Source organism: Scyliorhinus torazame, chromosome 10, assembly GCF_047496885.1.
Source record: "Scyliorhinus torazame isolate Kashiwa2021f chromosome 10, sScyTor2.1, whole genome shotgun sequence".
NCBI lineage: Eukaryota > Metazoa > Chordata > Chondrichthyes > Carcharhiniformes > Scyliorhinidae > Scyliorhinus > Scyliorhinus torazame.
This window is the reverse complement of record NC_092716.1, coordinates 46,900,067-46,915,588: the sequence shown is the minus strand read 5'-3', so window position 1 is coordinate 46,915,588 and position 15,522 is coordinate 46,900,067. Positions and strand designations below refer to the sequence as shown.

Here is a 15,522-nt window from a genome sequence, read left to right as displayed (position 1 = left end):
CCCTGTGGACCGGGCCAGCCAAGATGCCCGGGCCGTGGGCTTCTCTGCCGTGGCCGGGTTCCCCATGGTCCAGGGCGCGATTGATGGGATGCACGTCGCCGTGCGGCCACCTGCAGATAACAGGGCCGTGTTCACCAATAGGAAGGGGACCTATTCGATGAACATACAGGTGGTCTGCGACCACCGCATGATAATCCTGCACGTCTACGCCCGTTACCCGGGCAGTGTACACGACTCATACGTGTTGTCGCGGTCATACATCACCGGCATGTACGAGGGATGCCATCCCCGGCTGAGGGGCTGGTTGCTGGGCGACAGGGGCTACCCATTGCGATCGTGGCTGATGACGCCTATATGGAGGCCACGCAATGAGGCGGAGAACCGCTACAATGATGCCCATGTAGCGACAAGGGGAGTGATAGAGAGGTGCTTTGGCGTGCTGAAGATGCGTTTCAGGTGCCTGGACCTCTCTGGGGGCGCCCTCCAGTATCGGTCAGATAGGGTCGGCCGCATCATTGTGGTGTGCTGCGTCCTGCACAATACCGCCCAGCAGAGGGGCGATGTGCCGCAGGCAGAGGAGGGCGGAGTGGAGGAGCAGCAGGAAGAGGCGCAGTCCTCCACAGGTGAGGGGGATAGGGGCAATGGTCAGGGCAGACGGGCTAGAAACTGGCGGGTGGCTGTCCACCGTTACCGGCTGGGCCAGCGGGCACGGGACAGGCTGATAGCCGCCTGCTTCACTGACTAGATGGGCGTGGGAATCGGGTAGTATGGCCACAGACCGCACACCATGGCAACAGCCGACCACCCTCACCCCCCACCCATCCACCCACCCAGCACCCTCACCCCCCTCCCCAACCCCACCCACCCCACCCTCATGCACACCACCCCCCCCCCCATTGCCGATCCACCTGCGGCACAACGGCTGGGCTCACACAGTTGCCGGTGGACGCGCGTCTATTGCAGGCCATGGAGGATGATGACAACCCGCCCTGCGATGAGCTCCTGGCTCCACATCGTCGGACTATGTCTGACCCATGGCCACAGTACCACCATCCACCCGGACCATCCCTGCATGCGGCTGTGACACTGCAGCGCACGGTCCCGTCCTCTGCCCGGGGGGATGTTGATGGCGGCCCAGGGGGAAGGGGCAGACTCACCTGGGGCTGAGGTAAGACCACCCCTCACACACACACCCTTGCGCTCAACGTACATGACACCCCCGCACGCTTTGGACAGAGCACAAAGGCAGCTTCTGTAGGTGTAACATTGACTTTAATAACCAAAGGAGTTCATGCACGTGCCCTAGCCCCTAAAACTCATCTGTGCCCTGCACCCGTGCCAACTTACTCAGTGTCTAATTGTTTGGCCTTACGGACCCTATGACTACATCTACGTGGTTCCCCAGATGGTACAGCAGAACTGGAGGTGGACTCCTGTGATTCCTGCCCTCTGACACAGGATCCCTTTGGCGGCCGTTTCCTGGGGCGTCCTGGCCTAGATGGGCCAGGCTGCGGCCCGGGAGACTGGGATGGCGAGCTGCCAGCCATTCCTGCCCGTTGCCCACCCGATGCACCTGGGACGGAAGGGGGGGGAGTCCGAGGTGTCACATGTTCCGGGACCTCCCCTACAGGGGGACCCGGGACGGACCACAGCACCTCCTCCTCCCTCGGGGTGCCCGATGGCCCCCAGGCCTCTACATGGGTGGGCGATGCGAACGGACTGGCCATCTGACGCCCCCCCGACATCTGGCGCTGCCAGTCCTGGAGGCCCGTGCTGGTATCGACAGGGGTCTGCAGGTTTGCAGCCATGGAGCCCAGGGGGTTGGCAAACCCTGTCTGTGACAGTGCGACGCCGGCTCGCACATGGCCACTGGCGCCGATGCCCTCAGCGATGGCCTGCAGAGACTGGGCCATGGCCTGCAGAGACTGGGCTATGGCCTGCTGAGACTGGGTCATGACCTGCTGAGACTGGGCCATGGCCTGCTGAGACTGGGCGATGGCGTTGAGCGCCTCTGCCATCTGGCGCTGGCACTGGCTCATGGCCTCCTGTGAGAGGGCAGCCATGTCCTGGGCCACAGACGCCACCTGCACGGAAAGCCCCAGGCCTCGCAAACCGTTCCCCATGTCTGACACCGTCGCACCCATTGCCTCCACCGTGGACACCACCCGTGCGGTGTCGGCCTGGGTGGCACGTATGACCGGCACCACTCCCAGCTCCCGGACGCGGGTGGACTCCTCCACCTGCGACTGCAGCCGCCGCAAGCCGGCCGTCACCCTCTTCGCTCGTCTCCGGTTCGGTGGTTGCATCGGATCTATGGGTGGGTGTGGTAACTCCAGGAACCCGGGATCCATCTGGGCGGCAGATGTTCGCTTGGGCTGGGCTGCCCTCCGACCGCCCGGCCCCTCTGCTGCTCCTACCTCCACCTGCTGTACCAGGACGGCTGTGTGGTGCGCACCAGTGAGTGTACCAGACGCCTCATCACTAAAGTGCCCAACCGAGGTGAGTGTTTCTGCGATGGTGGAGGGTGTTGGTGACAGCAGTGGCGTTGTGTCGTGCTCTTCGTCCCACTCTGAGTCCATGGCACTTTGGGGTGGGGGTTCGTCTCCACCCATCCACTCTGTGTCACTGTCCGGTATTTCGTCTTCCTGGGTAGTGCTGTCCCGGGTAGGGGTGTCCTGGGTAGTGGTGTCCTGGGTAGTGGTGTCCTGGGTAGTGGTGTCCTGGCTCGGCTGTGACGGGGGCCTGTGGCTGCCCCTCTCGTCGCTGGGTGGCACACGCCTGCGTCGTCGCACCCGCACGAGACGGGGGTGTCGTCGCCCTGTTGCTCCAGGTCTCTCCGTCTCCCGTGGTCTCCAAGGGACATCCTGCGGGCGTCGCATGCCGGAGGGTCCAGGTCTCTCCGTCTCCCGTGGTGTGCGAGGGTCATCCTGCGGGCGTCGCATGCCGGAGGGTCCGGGTCTCTCCGTCTCCCGTGGCCTCCGAGGGGCATCCTGCGGGCGGTCTGCATCTGCGGGGATGGGTGCCTGGACGTTTGCTCCTGCGATACACAATGAAGCATGCATGGTTAGACACGCAGGCATTGATCAGGTGATATGGGGGAGGGGGATATAGGGGAGGGGGGGATATGGGGACGGGCTGTCGGTGGCTCACTTGCTAGTACACCCCCGACCTCTGCATCAGCAACCTCCCAGTCCTCAGGTCCGCCAGCCAGTTCCAGGGCCCTTTCCTCGTGTTCGGTCAGTGGCCTCTCATCAGCGGGGCCTCCTCCAGTCCTCACATGCTCCCTGGTGTTGTGTGCACGTTTCACCTGTGGCGGGGGGGGGGGGGGGGGGGTGGCAGGGGTAAAAGGCAACAGTGTTAGGCAGGTATATGAATGCACGCCATCGGTTGCACGTGTATTGCAGAGGTTAAGGTTAGGGCTGGATTCACTTGGGGATATGGGGGAGGGGGGGATATGGGGGAGGGGGGATATGGGGGATATGGATATCGGGCAGGGGGGGGAGGCTCACCTTGCCTGCTCTGACGAGGTCGTTCACCTTCTTGTGGCACTGGGTGCCTGTCTGTGGTGTCAGGGCCACAGCGGTGACGGCCTCTGCCACCTCCCTCCACAGATGCCGGCTGTGGCGTGGGGCAACTCTGTGGCCGTGCCCGGGATACAGGGCCTCCCTCCTCTGCTCCACTGCGTCCAGGAGCGCCTCCACATCCCGTGACTGGAACCTCGGGGCTGAGCGGCGGCCGGCCATCCGGTCGGGTGTTCTGGTCGGGGGGGGGGGGAGCAGCGCGTCCTTATGAGCCGTCACGCCGTGCGGCGTGTATGATGCTGCACGGCGTGAACCACGTGAGCAAGCGCGGATCCCGTCACGTCGCTGCTAGCCCATTTTGGGCCGGAGACTTCGCGATGATTTTTGCGGCGTGACGCAGGTCGGATTTGCGCCGTTTTTTGCGCCGATCGGCGGACTTTGCGCCGTAACGGAGAATTTCACCCCAGGTCACCACTGCTTCACAGACTGTATTAAGGTTCAACTTTAAATTACTTCAGATATCTGGCTTCTCGCTAGCCAACCACTTAATTTCTGCACCTTGCATCTCTGTCTTTGACTAGGAGCCTCTCTCTATCTTCAGTGAACAGTACCTTGTTCAGATTCCAGTTCATCCCTTTGATTTTAATCTGCCTGGAACTTTACACTTTTCCTTCCCTGATTTTTGGAAATATCTGTTCTTTAGCTTCTGGGACTTGCTTTCTGCCCCTTACTCTATTGTCCTGCTTGCATTGGCTGTTTCTGTAAGAGCTGCCTTCTTCTCAGTTACCTGGTTCCAACTGAACTCAAATACTTCTACTTTTCAGTGTGGGCACCTGATTGCTAAGCAACAGCTTAGTTTGTTTTAATGTCTGTTATCACTTTTATGTTGTAAATCCTTAATTACAATGCAGGCAAAGTTTAAAGTGAAACTAAAGCCTATAGACATGCAGGGACTTTGTTTAACATGAAGCTAACTGAAGTTTTACGGCCTTTCTTAGCACACAAATAAAGAAACACAAATTAAGCTTAAACTTATCCCTTACATCTAGTACCCACAATACAAATGTAAATTCTTTAAACTATCTTTATTTCCTATCATTAACATAGAGGAGTACTAATTTGTTGGCTGAGGAGGGCAGTAGATGAAAATCAGCAGGAAGTACCTTGCCTGTGCTTGACCTGAGACTTCATGGGGTTGAGAGTCAATATTGATTACTGCTAGGGCCACGCCCTCCTGACTGTATGTCACCATCTTTGGTGGGTGTTACAATGATATGCTTTATAGCATTATTATGTTTGTGGACTGTGCCTGTAAGGTAAAAAGCGGATCATGTGACTTGTACTGAAATCTGCCTATGTGTGTGTTTTAATTGTTAGAGATTAAAGAAGCCCCAGATTGTTTTACTGGGAAGAAGGTGACAGGTGTTTACACTTGGAGACAATGGCAGCAGCCTGTATGTTAACAGTGGATAGACTGAGAGTTTCCAAAGTGCTAAAGTATCAGGTTGTAAACAGTTCTGATATAAACTGCTCCAATCAGTTCCAAGGTGAAAGAGAGTTGGGCTCTTAATGATAGCTAGGCAGTATTTTGGCCTGGAGACAAGATCCATGGACTGGATTCCCCATTCCTGAAACTAAGTGTTGATGCTAGGGCAGGATTCGTGGACTTTCATGAAAGCAAAACGGGCACCGAACCTGGACCGATACAGCGACTGTGGAGGCGCTAGCACTGGTGCCATATGGAACATAATCAATTCGAATGAAAAATGGAGCGGGATTCGCGGGGTCCATGATTGACACTTGGGAGGCTGACAAGCTGCATCCGCATAAACACATTACAATCCCCACACACACACTCATCCCAGCCAACAAGGTTGTGCTAGTGCGCTGGAGCATGCCCATTCCGCTGATGGGTCGGCTGGAGCCAGAGGGAACATGGGAGTGTGCCGTGGGGGGGACACCTATATGGCCTGTGGCCCTAAGTTCACAGTGGGCTATCGGCAGCGTGCACAGCTGCATGGCTGCAGTGCAAGCCGCGGTAACGGTGCTCCGTGCCCGTCCACCCCGATCCCACAGCCCATGTCCTGGCTACCCCTGCTACTCCACTTGGCTATGGCAGAAGCCCACCGGCCAACAGCACAATTGTCAGCAAGCTATGGCGATGTTGGACACCCCCTCGCTCCCTCAGCAGCCATGACGGCACCTGTTTCACGATTTTTAAAAGCTCAAGTGAACCGCGACGCCGGGACTCGGCCCATCAGAGGCAGAGAATTGCGGATGCCCTGGAGAATACCAGGTCATGCCTGCAAATGAGATGCAAATGGTGTTTACTGTACGTGAGTTCCGGACCACATTGATGCCGCTGTTGAGGTGATGGAGAATTGCGATTTGCCGTCAAATCTTCGCCCACCGTGATTTTGGCATTGGAACCTATTCTCCACCAAATCATGTTTTCAAATTGCGCCGTCAGCCAATGGAGAATCCCGCCCCATGTGTTTCACATTGCCATTGGGAAAGGTGCAAAGGAAGTCATTGCAAAGATCAAGATCCAGGATTTCCTAAAGTATCACTGAACAGCATAGAAGGGTCGGATGGTTTGCCTGGGTCCGAGAGAGAGAAAGAGAGAGCAGCTGGAGCTAGAAAGTCTGTATGGTTTGCTGCTCAACAATGCAGTTGGGAGCTTACTCTCTGATTGGAAAGGCCAAATGAGGCTGGAGGATTCACCAAGCTCATGCTAGAGGAAGACTTTCTGAATGTGTACCTCACTGTGAAAGACAGTTCTTAGATAACAAATTAGCAGAAAGGAGAAGCAATAAAGCTTCAGGTGTTAAGAATAAGTTTGGACTGATTCTGGAAGAATTGTATGTCTACTTAAAGTCAGTATAAAGTATACCCGTGAAGTATGTATCCTCAGTTGTGCTTAAAGGAAAGAGGGAAAAATGCTGTTCTGTGGCTTAAAGTACAAGGGGCCTACATAAAGGTGTTTCATCATTCGTGATTTTATCTTGTGTTACAGTAAAAGTCTTAAAACATGAAATCTTGTATTATTCATTCAGCTATTAACTGGAAGTTCGAATTTCTATTTTGAAAGGTCTCTGCAGGGATAGTTACATGAGTCTATCCAGCCTCTGATTCAGTGAGTATAATTATGTCAGGCTGTTGCTTAACTCATTTGTGGGACAGCTCTCCCAATTTTGGCACAAGTCTCCACATGTTAGTGAGTATAACCAGTTAAAAATGGCTGTTTATGCTGTTTGTCCCAGGCTTCCAAATTCTCTTTCTAGTAGGAAACCAAGATAACCCAATGAAATTTCTGTGACGATTGTTCATAATTGTTCACATAACCTCCAGAGCAAATTGCAGTAATGGGAAGCCTAGTTCTATAAAATCCAGCAGGTTGAGCTTTTGACAACAAATTTCAGAAAACTTGTTTTCACCAGATCAACAAAACAGTTTTGAATGGGAGTGGGCAACCTTACAATCAACTTTTGGCCCAGAACTTCCAATTTCCGATTGAACCACAGAAGAACCCCGAAAGATACGCTGGGGGACCCAATAATGCCAAGGACTGGAAATTTCTCAGAAAGTTTCAACTTCTGATGGGCAATTAATCTGTGTCTGGAACTCTCCAACTCTAGAGTTAAAATTGGAGACTTCAGGTGGATCTGGCTCATTTACCAGAATAGTTACAAAGGAAAGGTTACAAGGATTAAACCAGTTCCAACATCTAGGTTACTATTTTACTGACCACAATTCTACCCGCCAACTCCCATGTCATGTTATTATAATGATATAATTGCTTGCACTTATTTACTGTACAACATAAAAAGTACCAACCACTCATAAGAGATTGGGTAAACATCTTGTAGGTTCAGTTATTAGGACTGGGCACATGGGAACAGCTAAACATAGGTATATAGCTTGAAGGTAGCAGAGCTGTGTGAGTGCTTTACTCAAAGCAAAAGTAAAACTAAGACTGAATCACATGACTTACTTTCTATTGATATCATGTTAATATCCCTTAAAGGCATATTACAGCACCCTCACCCCTGACTCCCCCACCTAACACCCTGACTCCCACTGCTCCCCACTACTCTCCCCGACTACAGCGCCACCACCCCCATCGCAACTAACCTCCTGAACTTCTGACAACCCCCGGGGGCCTCCAGCTACCCCCAACTACCCTCCCATCCCTGACTACCCTTCCCAATCACCCTAACCCCTCACACACCTCCTGCATCCTACAGCCTCATCCACCAACCTTACATACTTACCTTCTTTCCCTGCTTGTCAAAATGGCTTTAGGACATTTAAATCTACTGGTATATAGCAGCTAGTATCAAAAAAGGGGACAACACCCAGGAAGGAGGGGCTCCAAGAGCAGATATTTCTCTGGAGGGTCTGGTTTGCAAATCGGGCAAGCGGACCAGTGAAAGGTAAGTAAATAAGAGCAGAGTGCCAATCCTTGGAATTGCCATTCCTTGGAAGATTCTTTATCTCCATCAAGTGAGCTACACAAATTGTAGGTAAAACAACTCTTATTTTGGATGTCTTCTTCAAGAGTTTTCATTGCACATATGATATCACAAGGTGTTGAATGAGAACATGATTATCCTTTGTGCAATGCAAAACACTTGAAGAGGCATATACAGATGCTAAACACGCAAAGAATTACAGGTATCTTAACCACATATATAATTCATATATTAATTTTCTGTAATATACTTTCATCAATACATTTATAGAGTCTTTTCCATATTTACTGGTTCTTGCTTAAAATAGCTTGCTGACCTAAAATATTTGGAATTATGCCATATGTGGAACAGTGACAAAGATAATTTTCTTCAACCATTCTGGACACATGATATATCTTCTGTAACCAAAAGAAACAGATTTTATTTACTTCTAAAATTTACCATTGTCCTACTGCCCTATATTAACAGCCATTCAGTTATGTGCTATGTCTGTTTTCTTTAGTTATGAGGGCAGTTGAGGCCTAGCTGGCTTCTGTCTCCATGTCTGGTATTGAGACGGGTAGTGTATCACTTATTCCATAGAGGAATTCCAGTACCGCAAAACCAGAGGTATGACTGAAAGGAGGCTACAAATGAACTTCTGAATGCTCAGACTGATAAACCTTAATCTTTTGTAAAACCATGAATATATTTATTGCAAAATCAATCAAAAGACATTATCACTGCTTCAAAACTGAATGAATGAAAATGTCATTGTTTGCAGATCATGTCAGGGATTAAAGCCCAAACAAACAATGGGTTTGCCTAACCAGAGAACTGGGATTGAATGTAACAACTACAATTACCAAACATTAATAAAAACTTCAGTATTTTTTTGAAATTGATCTTTTGTTGTCAGTGTTGGGACTGATGTAAAATGCATTCTTAATACACAAACAAAACACAAATCAGATGGGTTCCAGGATTGTACATCATGAAATGCGTATTTCACTCATTGAATGTGCAATCTGCGGTTTGTTTCTTAGGAAATAAAAAGGCAAGCTGCTGCCATTAGTTTTTGGATCCAGCTGTTTTTGATATTTACTGTGTGCTCTTATCATATTTACACCAAGAGTATGAACAATGAGATCACGAAGACTGTTGCTTGCTACCCTTGGGGGTATGCTCAGTGAGTACAAGAGTCACCCAGCTCGACATCGTAAAAACAAAATCAGTGTATAGAAAGGAGAATGAGTGAAGTTAGAATTTTCCTTTAATTTTCTTCTTCAGAAAAGTTCTGGATTTTTGGCACTGGCATTAAATATTATTTAACTGAATTTAGTTTTGTTTTTCTGGATTTTTGGCACTGGACTAAAACCAAAGGAAAATATCTGAAGAAAGTTCTTTGTTTGAGGATGTGTTCATATTCCATTTAACTTCTGAAGAAAAGGGAAGTGTGAAAACTTGTTTATAATGATGGATTATGAATGCTGGACTATTTAAATGCCTCTTTGAGTTAAATTCTTGAAAGGAAAGGAACTGATGGGTTTGCCATATGATCACAAATTTATTTCCATACAATTTTAATGTCAAATTCAGGTGAGAACTATGTTTACTGAAATCATGAGGAGTAATTTAAATGAAAATACTCTCTGTTGTGATACCTAACTGATTAATTTCTCCAGGAAAGGATTGTTTTTGATTACAGAGAAAAAGGACAAATGAACAATATTAAGTCAAAAACACTTGAAAGTAATTTATTTCTGTATGAATTTAATTTTCAAAAGTTTCAAAAATATCCATAATCTTGCACTGTGCTGTGAGGTGATTATAAGCATGTACAGCATTCTTTTATTGAAATTTGTAAACTATGATGAGGCCCAGAGATGTATAGTTCAAAAGTTTTGTTAAGACTGGATGGCAGATTTGATTGGAAAATTAAAAACAAATGTTGTTGGTTCATTATTTGTTTAAATGACAGCAACTTCTCTAACATATTGTTTGCCACAATAATTTATGTGGATTTGATTTGACACAGCATGAATGCAATGCGTGCATAACCAGGCAGAGGGCTCTGCCTTGGGCTGGAACACTTAAAATGTTTTGAGAACACTGGTGAGAGCGCCTGCAGTCTCAAAACTCAAAATAATTCAGCAAGCTCTGCTTCCATTTACAACATTTTCAAAAGGTCTCAAGCCCTTGAGTTAGTAAGTTGTACTTGGCATCAAATTGGGTTGATACTCAGTTTAGTGTCAAGCAGAAACGATATGAGACAGCCTCCTCCAGTCTCTCATGGCAGAACCTAGGCACCAGTGGTATAAGGCAAGGAGTGAATATTTAAGGTGGTGGATGGGATGCTGATCAGGGGGGGCTGCTTTGTCCTGAATGATGTTGAGCTTCTTGGCTATTGTTGGAGTGCGGCAAACTGACGACCCGAACATTCCAACAAATTTCTGATTTGTAGATAGTGGACAGGCTTTGGGGAATGAGGCGAGTCATTTCCCACAAAATACCCAGCTCTGACCTGCTTTTATACCCACCATATTTATGTGGTTGGTCCGGTTAGGGTTTTGGGTCAGTGGTGACTCCAGGATGTTGAAAGTAGGAGATTTTGATGATAGTAATGAAGTTGAATGTCATGGGGTGACAGATTCTCTCTTGCTTGGGATAGTCATTGCATGGCACTGGTGTGGCGTGAATACTACTTCCCACTTATCAACCTACGCCTGAATGTTGTCCCGGTTTCGCTACATGTAAACACCTTTTGCTTCATTATCTGAGGAGTTGCATACATCCTCACTTTTGATATTATAATGGAGAGAAGGTCTTTGTTGAAGCAACTGAAGATGGTTGGGCCTAGGACAATACCCTGAAGAACTCCTGCAGTGATGTCCAAGGGGTAAGATGATTAACCTCCAACAGCCACTACCATTTTCCTTTGTTTTAGGCATATCCCTGTCAGTGGAGAGTTTTCCTCATAATTCCCATTGACTTTAATTTTACTCAGTTCCTTGATGCCACATTCAGTCATATGCAACTGCACTGTCACTTCCAACATATGTCTGGAATTCAGCATTTTTATCCATATTTGGACCAAGGTTGTAATGAGGTCTGGAACAGTGATCCTTGTGGAACTCAAACTGAGCATTGGTGAGAGGGGTTTTGTTGAGTAAGTGCCAATAGATATTACTGTCGATGATCCATCCCCTTTACTTTGCTCATGATTAACAGTAAGTTGATGGAGTTATAATCGGATAATTGTCCTGCTTATTTTGAACAGGACATCCTCAGGCAATCATCCATTTGTCAGTGAGGTCTCCATATTACATCCATGCTGGAGATGCAACTATTTCTGGAGCATGTCTTCAACACCGTAGCAGGCTTGTAGTTAGAACCCATGGCCTTTGCTGTATCCAGTGAAGTAACCCACTTCTTGATATCCATGGAGTGAATTGAATTGGCTGAAGACTGGCTTCTACAAGGTGAAGAACTCATGAGTATTTGAAACTGAAGTCACGTTTGCTTATGAGCTATCCAGAGATATTAGTTTAATATCCAATTCCAATTCTCTTTCCACACCTGGTAATGCACTAAGGCACACTTCTGTCTGTTTCCACAGCTAGTAATTCCCAGAACAGGGCCGGGATTCTCCGATATCGCAGCCAAGCGTTGACGCCAGCTTCAAAACCGGCGTGAGCGACGCCGGTGTCAACGGGCCTCCAGGCCCAGTAATTCTGTTCTTCGGGGGCTAGAGCGGCTACAGGCACGCGGCGTGGAGGAACATAGGCCCACCCACCCCCAAAATGAGAGCGCCCCGCCGATCGGTAGCCCCTGATCGCGGGCCTGGCCACCGTGGAGGCCCCCCAGAGTCGGATTCCCCCCCAGGACGGCCCCCGCTTCCAGAACACTGAGGTCCCGCCGGGTGTGAGCATATGTAAACCACGCCGGCGGAACTTGGTCGGCACTTGGCCCATCGAGCGCGGTGGATCGCCGCTTTCAAAGGCCCCCAACAGGCACCGCAGCAGCCACGCGGGCGCGATTTGCGCCGATTCTCCGGCGACCGGAGAATCGTCGGAGCGGCGTGGTGGGATTCTCCCGTCCCACCGCCGATTCTCCGACCCGGCGTGGGATCGGAGAATCCCAGCCCAGGTCGCTAGCCTGTCACAAGGGGCTTATACCATGAGATTGACACATTCAACCTGTTTAACCTCATTATGAAAGGACCTTCCTGGGGCAGCACTGTGGCTCGGTGGTTAGCACTGCTGCCTCACGGCGCCGAGGACCCGGGTTCGATCCTGGCCCCGGGTCACTGCCTGTGTGGAGTTTGCACATTCTCCCTGTGTCTGCGTGTAGGTCTCACCCCCACAACCCAAAAAGATGTGCAGGGTAGGTGGATTGCTCATGCTAAATTGCCCCTTAATTAGAAAAAAATTGGGTACTCTAAATTTTTTTGAAAAAATGAAAGTACCTTCATTGGCCATCACGTCCTGGGATGGGACTTGAACCCAGAGCTTCTGGCTCAGAGGTAGGGGTGCTGTCGGCTGCACCAGAAAACCTCCAATACTCTAACATAGTTATGCCTAATTCTTCTCTCACTTAACAGGTATTAATTCATTTATTTTAGCAGGTTGATAACTTGTTCCAAGTAACAAAGAGAGGACTTGCACCCAAATATGCTGAGTGTTTGCAAGGAAACCGGCAGGATTCTCCGGTCCCTCAGCCATATGTTTCGCGGTGGCGCACCATTCACTGGCAGTTGCATTCTCTCTTCCCAACGCTTGTCACTGGGATTTTCCATTGAAGCGACACCATGCCACTTGTAAACCTGTGGGCAGGGGGTGTGCTGCCAGTAAGTATAGAGAATCCCAACGGCCGGAGAATTCCAGCCCACATGGTTCACAGTTTTTTTTAGGCTTATCCACTTTCTAGTTTCTGCATGATAATTTTAATTACCTAGACTGTCTTTCACTCAGATTGGATTTGTGAAGTTTGCCTGAAATGTTTCCATTGCAGCCTTGTTTTCAGCCAAATCTAGGATACATCAACATCTCTAAACAGCTAGGAAGCAATAGCAAAGAATGGTATCCAGAAAAATGTGTACTTTTCCCACAACTCCATCTCACCAACTGATTTGGGCAGATTTTGCTCAAAATAAAAAGCTGCTGATTTTTAAAACTCACAATAAAGCACAGTTAAGCACAAGCTTAAAAACATAAATCCATGAGATTATTATATCGGTCGATATTGATAATTAATTACAATGAACCATCTTCTGCTTCAGAATGATTTAATAAAATTCATAAGCTTTGTGACATATTTAATTTTTAAAAAATAAAATTCACTGTTTATTGTATTCTCTTGGCCTCCCAACGAGTAGAAAGGATATACAGGCAGATTCAATCATGGGTTTTCCAAAGGAATTAGATAATTATCTGAAGAGAAAAGAAATTGCAGGGCAAAAGTACACATTTTGCAGGGCTACGGGAAAAAGCAGACGGTGTGATTAGCGGAGTAGCTCACTTTTGGCATGGATACATTGGGCCAAGTGGCCTCCTTCTGCGCTGTAATCATTGTATGGTTCTATGAAAAACAAATGATCTGTCTGCCTGTACCATTGCTCCAGAGTTAATGGATGTCATCTCCACATTGTCCCATAGGTGTCACCCTTCGTAATTGTTATTTCAATTATATAGAGAGCTGCTTCAGAGAGTTTAATTAGACTACAGGTATATGTGAATACATTCACTTTTATTTTTCACTGAACCTCTTACTCATACCTTTCCTTAAACAAAAAGATACAAAGGGATTCCATTTTTGGCCATTTAGCAATTCTGATCCATAACCAGCCACCCCAGAAATGTATTTTTTGACCCACAGCTTTCATTATTTTTTCATCGTTTGTGGTATGTTTAATGTTTTCCCAGGGGAGCCAGCTGAGATCAAGAACTGACCAGTTGGTGATCACTGTGATAATTTAGCTACTTATCAGTACTGACCTGTACTGCACTGTTCATTGCTAGCATACTGGCAAGAAAAATAAAACAATGCACAAAATCAGTTCAAGCAGTTGAATACTATTGGAGTACACCCAATCAGTTATATTTATAACCATTTACGTTTTAGTTACTGATGCACAATGCTATGTTTGTCCAAACTTCTCATTACTTCAGTATGCCTGTTCTTTAAAGAGACACGCTGTATTCATGAAAAATATATTAGGAAAACATTTTTGTTTGGAGAAAGAAATGACCCAAAAGAGCCATGCATCATTTGATATGGTTTACCTCATTGCACGTGTGTTTGCAAGCAAATAGGAGAAAATATTGCCGATTACATTTCCTGATGAAAATAGGCCCAAACTACACAAAAACACAACTGTTTTTGCACAAATCTTGTCAATGGGAACTTTTGTTCAAATTTCCGACATACTTAATGGCTTAAACAAGCTCAGCAGGGAAATATTTTGGTCTGCTATCTTCTGGCATGAGGGGTTATTACTGCTCCTCATCGTCTGTCACTGTGCATAAAAGGGTATAGCCATTAGTGAGTTTATTCCAGCTTCTGAGTCGTATTGAATACCACGTGGCAATGGCAGGGGGCTGGGTGCACAGGGGCCTGAGAAACTTCATTTGAACTAAGGTGGACAACAGCTTTGTTAAGGTTTCAGTTTTTAAAAAGTTTACATGTGAAGAAAATTGCCATCAAACTCCAGAAATTTCAATATCAGGTGATCATGGGCCATGCTGTTTGTAAACCTTTTTCTTCATTGAGAGGATATAAGTGGTCGCAGGGCCAGCATTTATTGCCCATCCCTAATTACCATTGCGAAGATGGTGATGAGTTGCCTTCCTGAATTGCTACAGTTGTATTATGGAAGGAGTCCCAGAATTTCAACCCAGCGACAATTAAGTATTGGCAAATACTTCAAAGTCAGGATAGTGTGTGACTTGGAGCAGAATTTGCAATTGATCCTGTTCAGGTGCCCTTGTCCTTCTAGGTGGTAGGAATTGAGTGTTTGTTGAAGAAGCCGTGGAAAATTGCTGATCGGTTCTTGTAGATGGGTATAAATCTCGATCAGTGCATATCTTCAGGAAACATATTCAGGTTAAAAAATATTATGGGGGGGATTCAAGATTTAAAAAATGATGGTGTGGAGGGTTGCTATGTTTCAGGCAAGTGCATCTCAAAGTGGTGCAAACAACTGAGGAAATTTGCACTTCGCAATGTTTCAGCACAACAATTATCCAACACTTGTAAGTTCTGAGGAACAAAGGGACCTTGGCATATTTGTCCATAGATCTCTGAAGGCAGAAGGGCAGGTTAATAGGGTGGTGCAAAAGGCATATGGAATACTTGCCTTTATCAAACAAGGCACAGATTACAAAAACAGGGAGGTCATGTTGGAGATGTTTAGAATTTTGGTGAGGCCACAGCTGGAGTACTGTGTGCAATTCTGGTCACCACATTATAGGAAAGATGTGATTGCATTGGAGGGGGTGCAGAGGCGATTCACCAGGATGTTGCCTAGGATGGAACATTTAATTTAT

The 15,522-nt window shown here is 47.7% G+C and overlaps 1 protein-coding gene across 1 annotated transcript in view; it reads left to right on the top strand.

Annotated features, from left to right (window-relative positions):
- Positions 1-15,522, top strand: part of znf469 (zinc finger protein 469) — a 410,063-nt gene that overhangs the window by 377,795 nt on the left and 16,746 nt on the right. The gene's annotated exons all lie outside the window — the stretch shown is intronic.